This window comes from Macrobrachium nipponense, chromosome 3 (assembly GCF_015104395.2).
Source record: "Macrobrachium nipponense isolate FS-2020 chromosome 3, ASM1510439v2, whole genome shotgun sequence".
Lineage (NCBI taxonomy): Eukaryota > Metazoa > Arthropoda > Malacostraca > Decapoda > Palaemonidae > Macrobrachium > Macrobrachium nipponense.
In genome coordinates, this window is record NC_087202.1 from 144,724,119 (window position 1) to 144,735,309 (window position 11,191).

Sequence of the window (11,191 nt, forward strand, 5' to 3'; positions counted from 1 at the left end):
AAGAAATAAACTTTGTCTCAGGTAATGAAAAGATTATCTGATGAGTCTCTCGTGAATATGAAAGTCTTTCTCATAATATTTAGAATATTTAGTACAGTCTATATGATCTTGAGAGAAATGGGAGGTAAAGTCTCAGGAATGATAAAGGTTGTGAGGTCCAGCCTCCAAAGAAAGGGAATGCTTTCGTCGTCTCTTGGAAGACGGAAGGTTATGAGAATCGGTAAATCTGGATGTATATTAAAATTAGTTTTACTACTGATTATCAGTATTAATGCTAATATTACCTGAATCGGGTATGGTCAAATTGCACCTTAAATAGAATAAAATAAATTAAATAAACTAGCAGGCTAGAGAGCTGCAATTTGGTATGTTTGATGACTGGAGGGTGGATGATCAGCGTACCAATTACAACCCTCTAGCCACAGTAGTTCTTAAGATTTGAGGGTAGAGAGAAATAATGCGGACGGACAGACAAAGTCATCTCAATAGTTTTTTCCTTTGCAGAAAACTAAAGAGGTTATTTACAGTCGCGGAGGCAAATATTACTTCAATATTTTTATGGAGCACAAAAGAAACATAATATATTAATATATATATATGATATAGATCATATTATAAATCTATATATTATATATATAATATAGGACTATATATATAACTACAAGTTAATGAAATTCGCAAGCGGCAGACCACCCCCATACATAAACGCTAAACGTAAGCATGCCTGGTTATTAAAACAGTTCCTTTTTTCATTTCGTATTGTACAACGAAGAGGGCAAAAGAATTTCATCTTCCAGATCTAAAATCACGAGAGTTTTTTAATTTTTTCTTTTTCTTATCAGATTAACTATTGTAAAAGCTTACGACCTTTTTAATGAGCTTTTATATATTATAACATAATATACAGATATATATACTATTAGATATATATATATAATAGAGAAATAATATATATATATATATAATATATCATAATATAATATATAACTATATAGATTACCTATCACCAAATATATAGAAGATATATACTAGAATACCCATATAATTATAATGAATATATATATGATATATATCATATATAAAGCTCATTTAAAAAAAGTCGTAAGCCTTTTACAAGTTTAATCTGATAAGAGAATAAAAAAAATTCCGTGATTTTAGGATTCTGGAGGAAATGAAATTCTTTTCCTCTTCGTTCTAACCAATAACGATAAACAAATGAAAAAGGTAAACTTTTAATAACCAGAACATTGCTTAACGTTTACGGTTTATGTATGTGAGGGTATAGCCTGTACGATTTCATTAATTAATTATTATATAATATATATATATATATATATATATATTAATATGTATATAGAGTTATATCATATATTATATAATTTTTCATTTTGTTCTTTTGTCCCATAAAAAATGATTGAAGTAATATTTGAGCCTACCGACTGTAAATAACTCTTTAGTTTTTTTCTGCAAAAGAAAAACTATTGAGGATGACCTTTGTCTGTCCGTCCCGCATTATTTCTCTCTACCCTCAAAATCTTAAGAACTGACTGGTCGGCTAGAAGGGTTGTAAATTGGTACGCTGATCATACCACCCTCCAAGTCATCAAACAACATTCCTAAATTCGCAGCTCTCTAGCATTGCTAGGTTTATTTAATTTATTTTTATTCTATTTAAGGTGCAATTTGACCATACCCGATTCATAATAATTTAGCATTAATACTGATAATCCAGTAGGTAAAACTAATTTTCAATATACATCCCAGATTTACCGATTCTCATAACCTTCCCGTCTTTCCCAAGAGACGAGCGAAAGCCAGCATTCCCTTTCTTTCGAGGAAGGCCTGGACCTCAAAACCAACCTTATATATAATAGACTAATATAATATATATATAAAATATTATTATATATATAATATTATATAATAATATATACTAATAATGTATATATATATAATATATAATATTACTATACATATACTATATATAATATATATATATCTCATATATTCTAATAATATCTTTAATGGTGTTGTGTGTGGGGGTGTTTGTTGTGAGTGTGTGAGTGTCTAGTCTTATGGTATTATATATATAATATTTATATATATATATAATATATATATATATATATTATATATTATATATATATCATGATCCCTAGAAATAAGGAATTCAAATTCATCAACGGTTGGCAACAACCATTGATTTCATATAATTTAATTCGTTTTGGACCTTCACTAAGACAGTTTCATTCTAGAACGCACGCCGTAATTGCCAATTTTCTTTTATGTCACCTCTTATTCATTTATGGATTTTGTACACAATTTCTTTTCTGTTGTTTTTATTTTAAGATTACCTACTCAGGTTCATTTTAGAATCTCTTTTCCTCCTCTTTCTCTCTCCATTCCTCCATCCCGCCCCCCCCCCCCCCCCCCCCCCACCCCCCATCCTCTCTCTACCTATCCAAGGTGAGTTTTCCAAGTAAAACAACCTGGGGAAAGGAAGTAAACGTATGTTTGAATATCTCTCCCTTCAACATAGTTAATTTGATTAGTCCCCTTTGATTTTTGGAGACCTCTTCTTCCTTTGTTGCCTTACAGCAAGAAGGCTGGAGGAATCAAGGCCTGCTAACACAAAATAAAAATTAGTATTTGTTTTACTATTTATCATAGTGTAGAATAAAAAGTTTACAGTTTTATAGTAAAGTTTATCACTACGTAAAGTAAAAACGAAGTCGTTCCGGAACATGTACCCGTAAAAACGGTGTTCCTCATCAGTGTTAGCGCTGAATGCCAATTTGAGAGAGGAGGGGCAGTTTTTCTTTCTTCTAAAGGAGCTTTTAAAGAAAAAATGGGGGGGCGGGGGGCGGGGTGGGTTGATTCCAAATTTCAAACAGGAGGCTAGTGGAGATTTTCCTCTTTCTCTCCCACTTTTCAATAACCCTATCGGCTCCACCGGCGGGGATTTTTAGGCGTTTTGTTTTTCCCCATACCTGCCAAAATGTAACTTCTCTCGAGTTTTTTAAAGGCCTACCCTTCCAAATTTACCCCTTTTAATTCCAGATGGTATGTCAAGAAGGTTTTAACCTCCTTGGAGTTAGTTAATGTCTCCCTGGGAAGCAGTAATACCTCTGGGTGTTCCACCTATTGCCAACGACACAATCCTTTGAAAATGTTTTCCCATTTTCGCCGGGTCTTCTGTTATTCAAAAGGATAATAGCTTTTTGGGCCTTTGCTTTGTGATTATCACAAGCTACTGGACCTTCCACCCCAAACTTTTTAATTTACGTTGATAGTTTGTCTTAATTTACTTGTGTGTATTATAATTTTAGAGAGAGAGAGAGGAGAGAAGGAGAGAAGAGGATGATGAGAGGAGAGAGAGAAGGCAGAGAGAGAGAGGAGCGCTATTGACATTGCAGAAAAGGATTGTGTATGTTGGACAGATAAGAGATGGCAGCAAGCAAATGAAATGTACAACAGTTACATTAAAATATGGATTAATGCGGGTAGGATTTTAATTTATTATCCTTATTCGATTTTACGTTAATCAATGATCCTCCGTCTTTTCTTTCCAGTAAGAGGATTCATAACAGTTTTTCTATTCCTTATATTCTTTCTTTTTTTAACAGACTTATAAGTTCCAGCTTTGCCATTTCGCGCGGAATTTTTTCAACTTGTTTTTTCTTTTTGTTTTTGTATCCAGTTTTTTTAAATCGTTAGCATATATAAAAGATACCATTTGCATGGTTTGCCCTTTTCTTTAGAAAAGGCACGCGTTAACGACCCTATGAAACGGTTTCTTTTCATTTCTCCGAGTCCTGTGGGATGAAGATTAAAAGCGAGAAAAACGAGGGACTTCCTTCCCATGTTTGTTTTTGTAGGCGACAGACCTTCATGAGGCACCGGCTGTTCTTTGCACATCTTTATTGCACCCTGAGGTCAGCTTAACAACCTTTTTTTGAGAGACGAAAAACTGGGCAGCCGCTGTAGATTTTTATTTTTTTGCCACCCGTTTAAAAATAAACTTGTTGGTTTTAAAAATTGTTTGTTAAATGCTAGAAAAATTTACGAGGGCTTTTAATAAATTGGCAAAAAGTGATCAGCAACCAAAATAAAATTATTTTGTGAAGTATAAACTTAAACGATGTGTTGAGCCTTCAGCCTTCCAAATATACCATAAAACATGAGTTGGGAAACATTTGACGTGGGCAGAGCCGGTCACCGTCCGTTAACGGCTCTGGGACCCTACCCCTGTTTTCCGCCATGAAAGAGGCCGATAAGGTTCACATTTCATTTCAATGTACTATAAAGCTGGGAAATTTCCACTTCGAAAATGTCTTCTTCTTTTTCTTGCTCGAAAATAAAAAGCCACTGGGTTGCTTTTTCACCTTTAAAAAATCAATTTTTCTCAATTAGAAAATTAATCAACCACGTTAGGGGCAAACGGGAGTAAAACAAAACACAACCACCCAAACAAAAAACGAAAACGTGAAACAGAGAAAAAGACCGAGCCTATAGATGTGTGTAAGACACCTCGGTGTTAATCCCCTATTTCAAAAATGGAATAAATCACAGATTTGACCAATTTCATCTCTGGTACAACAGTAAATAAAACAAACACGAAAGAAATAAACGCATAGGAAATGGCTAACGCTTTCAGGTTAAACGAATCTTTTCGATGGGATTAGTCACTGGAAGAACGATGAATTAGCTGGGGCTTTGGCTCTCAAACCTTTCCCCGAGAACCCAAGCAAACAGATAATTGGCTCACTAACGATTGAGACCCAGCAATATGCATACTGGAAGAATACAATGCAAATCCTGAGCAGAAAAGTCGTTTGCTTGACCTTTAAGAAGCAAAAAAACAAAAAAATCTGGACTGCCATCTTTTCCGTGACACGTTACATTCATTAATCCTGGCAAAAACTATACGGCAAAAAACGAAAAAAAAAAAAAAAAAAAAAACAAAAGGGGAGAAAAAAGGACAGGAAGGGGGGGGGGTGGGGGGGGGGGGGGGGAGATTGTCACAACATAAAACACCTTTTTTTTCCCAAAAACACAAGAAAATTAAAAATAGTTTTTGTTTTTCGAATTATTCCTCTCTCCAACAGAAGTAGGCAAACAACCCAAAACCTAGATTACTTGTTTTGCCATGGGTTGGGTTGTATTTCAAAAACTGTTATTACAAAACTAAATTAGGAAACCACTGTAACTAACTTGAACATTTTCTACAATATTCTAAAACAAAGGAAAAAGTCACATTATTAAATCTAAGATTTAATTGAGTTTAGAGTATAAATATATTTCGGCAACTACTTAGTTCTTAAAACCAAAATATATGGATACTTTTTAAGCGAACGTATGAGAAGACCCGAAAAGAAATGTAAAATTCAGGTTGCTATAGTTCCAAATCCAAACACCAACTGCTTCAAAGCGAAAGGGGGTTGAAAAGTGACAGTTTTAACAGTAAAGTAATTATATCAGACTTGGTTTTGCCATCAACCAAAGGACTGTTGATTTCGGCTCCTTTAGTGGTAGCGGTTAAGTTCCAATTAATGGTTTCCGTTGCAGTTTGGAATAACTCGGTGCCTTTTCGTATAGGTCCTTCCTTTATGAATCGGTCGAACTTATACTTAAGCGGGAACCACAGACCAAATGAACAGGTCAGGAGACCCAGAAACTAAGCATTTATATAATTATTGGTATAATATAATATTGGTTTACGAAATTGCCAAGACGTGCCAATTTTTCTGGTTACCCATTTATTCAAATCAATTATTACCTCACAAAAATGCCAGACAAAACCTGAAACCAAAAACAACCCAAACCCCCTAAATAACCACGTTTAAACGAGCCTGAATACCTTCTAAAGGCAAACAGTGATCCCTTTAAACAACTTACCATAGATTGCAGAATAATCAGGACTAAGTTCATCACAAAAACAGGTGTAAGGTAATTCTTAAATAAGCAATTAAAAAAGTTAATCAAAGGGCAATCACTCCATAAACAACTTTAAACTTTAAAACTATAAGTTATTTCCCATGAATTTCAGACAAGTCTAAGTTACTTTCCTGGTTCTAAAGTCACTTCAATTATTCAAATTGAAGGAAAGCAAATCAATTACCACTCTATGTCTCTACCTATCATAAATATAGTCATAATTATATATATTTATACTGGTGTAAGATAAAGAAAACACTTATAAAAATTTTAAATACAAAAATTTATTATTAAATTCAAAATTTTTAAGAATGAAATTCACAATATCAGGGAAATTACTGTTACTTGAAAACAAAGTAAAGTTTAATTAATTCTTGAATCAAAATTAAGTAAAATTAAATCAAAAAAATTAATTTATCACAAAATTCAAGAAATTAATTCAATCAAATTCAAAAAGTGTTAGGCAATAATTGAAAATTTGAAATTTAATTCACAAGTGCTAAACAACAATAAAACTTGAAAAAGAATTCTAAGTAAATGCAATAAGTTCACAAGTGTTTAAATTTAATTAAATGTGCAATGATAAAGCAATGAAAATAACTAAGCCAATTAATGGTGAATGCAAATGAAAAATATTAAAACAAAAAGACACACTTCAATAAGCAAATGACTAAATGCACAAACAATGGAACAGACACAAACACAAAAAATATCAGCAATGTGTAAAAGTGTAAATCTTTTTCATTCAAAACACTAACCAACAGTTTTTACCAAACCTTCGTAAACAGACAACAGTTCCTATCAATTATTAATTAAACACACTCCCTATCCATTATTAGTTATTCACTGTTCCTAACAATTATTAGTTGCAACTAATAAAAATATAACACACTTTACCTTTTTTGGTATACCAACTTCTTTTCTCTCTTGTAAATTACACTTTCACCAAAAAAAAAAACAAGGCGCCGTTACGAAATGTTTGTTCAGATTCCACAAAAGAAATTAAATAAACTAAATAAATTCTAAGAAATATCAAATATACAATTCTCACAATATGAGTGACCCGCCAAATTTACGTTACGTTAATTTAATCTCGATGTCGAGTGAGAGAGAGAGAGAGCGAGAGAGAGAGAGGGAGATCTAACTGCCTCGAGGTCTTAAGATCGAATGAATATCTCTTCCTTTATGGAAATGACAGACCAGATGTCTCAAAACGTTCTAGGCACGAAAAGCTTCTCGAAAGTTCTGAATCTGACGCAATCTTACACACAATGGTGCAACATCCACGTGGGACTTGACAAAGATATACGCGTACAAGACAAGACTGCTCAACGTACGTACCCGATTGAAACGGAGGGTAAACGATAATTAAGATTGACATGTTTTTGATGACCACGTAAAAGAGTCGAGCTCATTATCAACGCGCTGACAGAGCAGGGACACACAAACGGATCTCGCAGACTCTAATTTCAAAGTGCTGACATAAAAGTTAAACATTTGCAGCTTTGAAAAGACAAGGATCTCTCTCTTTACGTTATATATATATTCTTTTACAAGATGTAAATGCGAAATCTGAACACACATTTTAAAACATCCTATTCTAAGTTATCTAGGAATCTGAAAAAATGTTACACAATCTACAAGACATTTCAAAGAGGGGAAAACATGCATTTTTATTTGAAAGTAGCAATATATAATATACCTCCCCCAGAGATTTTTTATCACGGTGTTGAATCCAACGATTCGCAACGAGATAAATAATCAGCAACTACATTGTTTTTCTGCCACTAATGTGCTGCACTCCTTAAGTTTATACTGTTGCAGGCACAAAGACCACCTGGTCAGTCTTTGATTATGGTTTTTTCATTTTCTGGATAAATGACAGTGGATTGTGATCAGAAAAACACTAATATTTCTTCATTCTAGTCTATTCACATACACTTCAAATTTTTTCAATGCGGTGATTAAGGCTAAAGTTTCCTTCTCAATTGTCGAATATACTTTCTGATGGTTTTTCAATTTTGTAGACATGAAGCATACAGGATGGTAGATATTATTTTCATCTTCTTGAAGTAGAACAGCTCCAACACCACAGTCTGACGCATCAACTTGTATCACAAATTTCTTGTCGAAGTCTGGAGCTTGAAGTACTGGTCTTGAAGTTAAAATGGCTTTTACCTTCTCAAAGGATTCTTGACACTCTGGAGTCCAAATAACTAAAGCTTAGCTTTGGGACTAGTCAAGTCTGTCAAGGGAGCTACTGCGGCTGAGAAATTTGGGCAAAAACGACGATAGAAACCAGCCATGCCTAAAAATCTCTGTAGCTGTTTCCTGGTAGTAGGTGGGGTAGCCTTACGGATACCTTCTACATTAGCATTTACTGGAGCAAGAAGGCCTTTCCCCAACTTCAAACCCAAGATACTGTACAGTTGCCTTTCCAAACTCACTCTTCTCTAAGTTGACTGTTAATCCTGCTTCCTGTAGTTTCTTGAAAACTTTCTTCAGAATCTTCAGATGTTCTTCCCACGTTGTAGAGTAAATCACGATGTCATCTAGGTATACACCTACTCCTTCTATTGATCCTAACAGTTGATCCATCACTCGTTGAAATGTTGCGGGTGCATTCATCAGACCAAACGGCAGAACAGTATACTGATATAGTCCAAAAGGAAAAGTAATAAAGCTGACAGCAGCTTCGCATTCTCATCTAAGGGAATTTGATAAGATCCTTTCAAACAGTCTATCTTGGAAACAAACTTGGCCTGCCCAATATTATCAGTAACTGATCTATAAGAGGCAAAGGATAATTATCAGCCACACTGATAGAATTCAGCTTCCTATAATCAGTACACATCCTAAATGAACCATCTGGTTTCTTCACTAACACACATGGAGAACTAAAGTGACTTGAACTGGGTTCTGCTAATCCATGTTGCAGCAAAATACTCAACTTCTTTCTTCAAACATCTCGATGATACGGTGATAAGCGATAGGCTCTTTGCTTGAAAGGTTTTCCATCTTCTTGAATCTTGATTTCATGCTTGGTCAGATCAGTACGTCTAGGCACATCTGAAAAAACTTTCTGGAAACTTCTAATTACGTCACTTAAGTCTTCACCTTGTTCAACACTCAGATGTTTCAGTTTATCCTCCAAATTTTCCAAAATTGAAGAATTATTCATCTTGCTTGCAGCTCCCAATTCGTAGCCATCATCGTCTTCTGTAGATAAAGTTGTCTGGGTTACTACACAGTTTCAGTTTTAGTTTGTTTCTGAGAAATAAGGTTTCAAGAGGTTCACATGTATCTTCCTTGTCTCTCTTCTTTGTTTCTGGTGTTTCAATCACATAAGTTCTATCACTTAACTTCTGAATTATCTTGTAAGGACCTTGAAATTTATTAGTGAGGGGAAATCTCTTGACAGGTAAGAACACTAACACTTGTTGACCAACACTAAACTTCTTAGCTTAGTCTTAGCATCAAATCTCCTTTTCATTTTCTCTTGACTCATTTTCAAGTTTTCTAAAGAGAAATTTTCTAATCTCTTTCAACAACCTTTTCCTAAGTTCTTCACATACTCTGCTTGGCCTCTCTTGATTTTCTTCCCAATTTTCTGCAAGAATCTTCAACGGTCCCTCTAACTTCTCTTCCAAAAAATCAAAAATCATCATTAGGTGAACATCCCATACTTTCTGATAAGCATTCCTAACTTCAAACAACATTAATGGTAAACCAACATCCCATTCTCTTCCTGACTCAGAACAATACTTTGTCAGCATACTTTTCAATGTCTGGTGGAACCTTTCCAAGGCACCTTGAGTTTCTGGATGATAGGCAGTGGATAACTGTTGTGTTTCACTCCTAACAAATTCATCACATCCTGGAACAACTTTGAAGTAAAGTTTGTTCCTCTGTCACTTTGTACTATTTCTGGTATTCCAAACTTTGAGAAAAACTCCACAAGTTTTTCAGCAACTATCTTGGCAGATATGTTTCTAACAGGGATTGCTTCTGGATACTTGTCACAGGACACATTAATGTCAACAAATACTCATTTCCTTTCTTTGTCTTCGGCAATGGTCCAACCATATCAATAATCACTTTGCTAAAGGTTCTCCTCTAACTTCTATAGGTTGTAGGGGGGCTTTCTTGATGGTTTCATTCGGTTTTCCAGCTATCTGGCAGGTATGACACTCACGACAAAACCTGCTAACATCTCTGTGAAGTCCAGGCCAGAAAAAATATTTCATGATCTTCTCAGTCTTCCTGATTCCCATATGTCCAGACTCATGAGCTACTGCAACCACTTGCTTTCCTCAATGAATATGGAATCAAAATTTGATGATATTCGCCCATACGCATCTCCTGGTATATCTGTAGGTCTATACTTCCTCATCAGCAAACCTTCCTTCAGATAGTAACAGGTAGGAGTTTTGTTGCATCTCTTCTCGATCAACGACTCTGAAGAACAAATCAGTTAACGATGCATCCTTCTTCTGCAGTCATCAGCTTCTCTCTTGTCACTTGACCAACTTCAAAGGTTTGAATTCTCAATATCTGCTAACTCAGCTACTGTAGTTTTCACTACTGTCTTCAGCAACACTTTGACTACTCGGAGTCTCTTCAGGAACATCAGGTTCTTCTTCTTCGTCGTCGTCTTCTCATCTTCTTGGGAAATCTCTTCCTGGTCAGCACTATGGGAAACTTCACTTCCCTGGAATAATTCTTCTAAGCACCAAAGATCCTTCACTTGATCCTTCTTGGGTGTGTAAATCCTCAGTTTCTTCACTTACAGTCGTAGTCCCTCTTCATACTTCTGGTAGTTACACAACTAGGAAACAGGTGGGGGTTATTCTTCTCCAACTCTTCTGTAGGACTAATCCTCAATGGTTTGTCTGTCACTACAGACAAGGAATAAATGGCCACACCACCAACTTCATTCCCCAACAGAACATGGTATACCTTCCACAGCTAGTGAGTCCTTTCACAGCAAAATCAACATTCCCTGTCACCAATTCACATGACAGGTGTAAGCGGCATATAGGAGTTACTTCCTCTCCTCCTATACCCTTCTCCAACTGAGGGTGAGAACCACGTACTACCACACTATGTTACTCCCTGTATCACGTAATATCTTGACTGGTACCTGCATACTTCCTTCTTGAGTTGACAGCATACCCTCATAGATATATGGCTTAAAAGCCTCCACACTGCTTAACCACTCACTGCTTTAGGTAACATTTCCACTGGTTGCTAA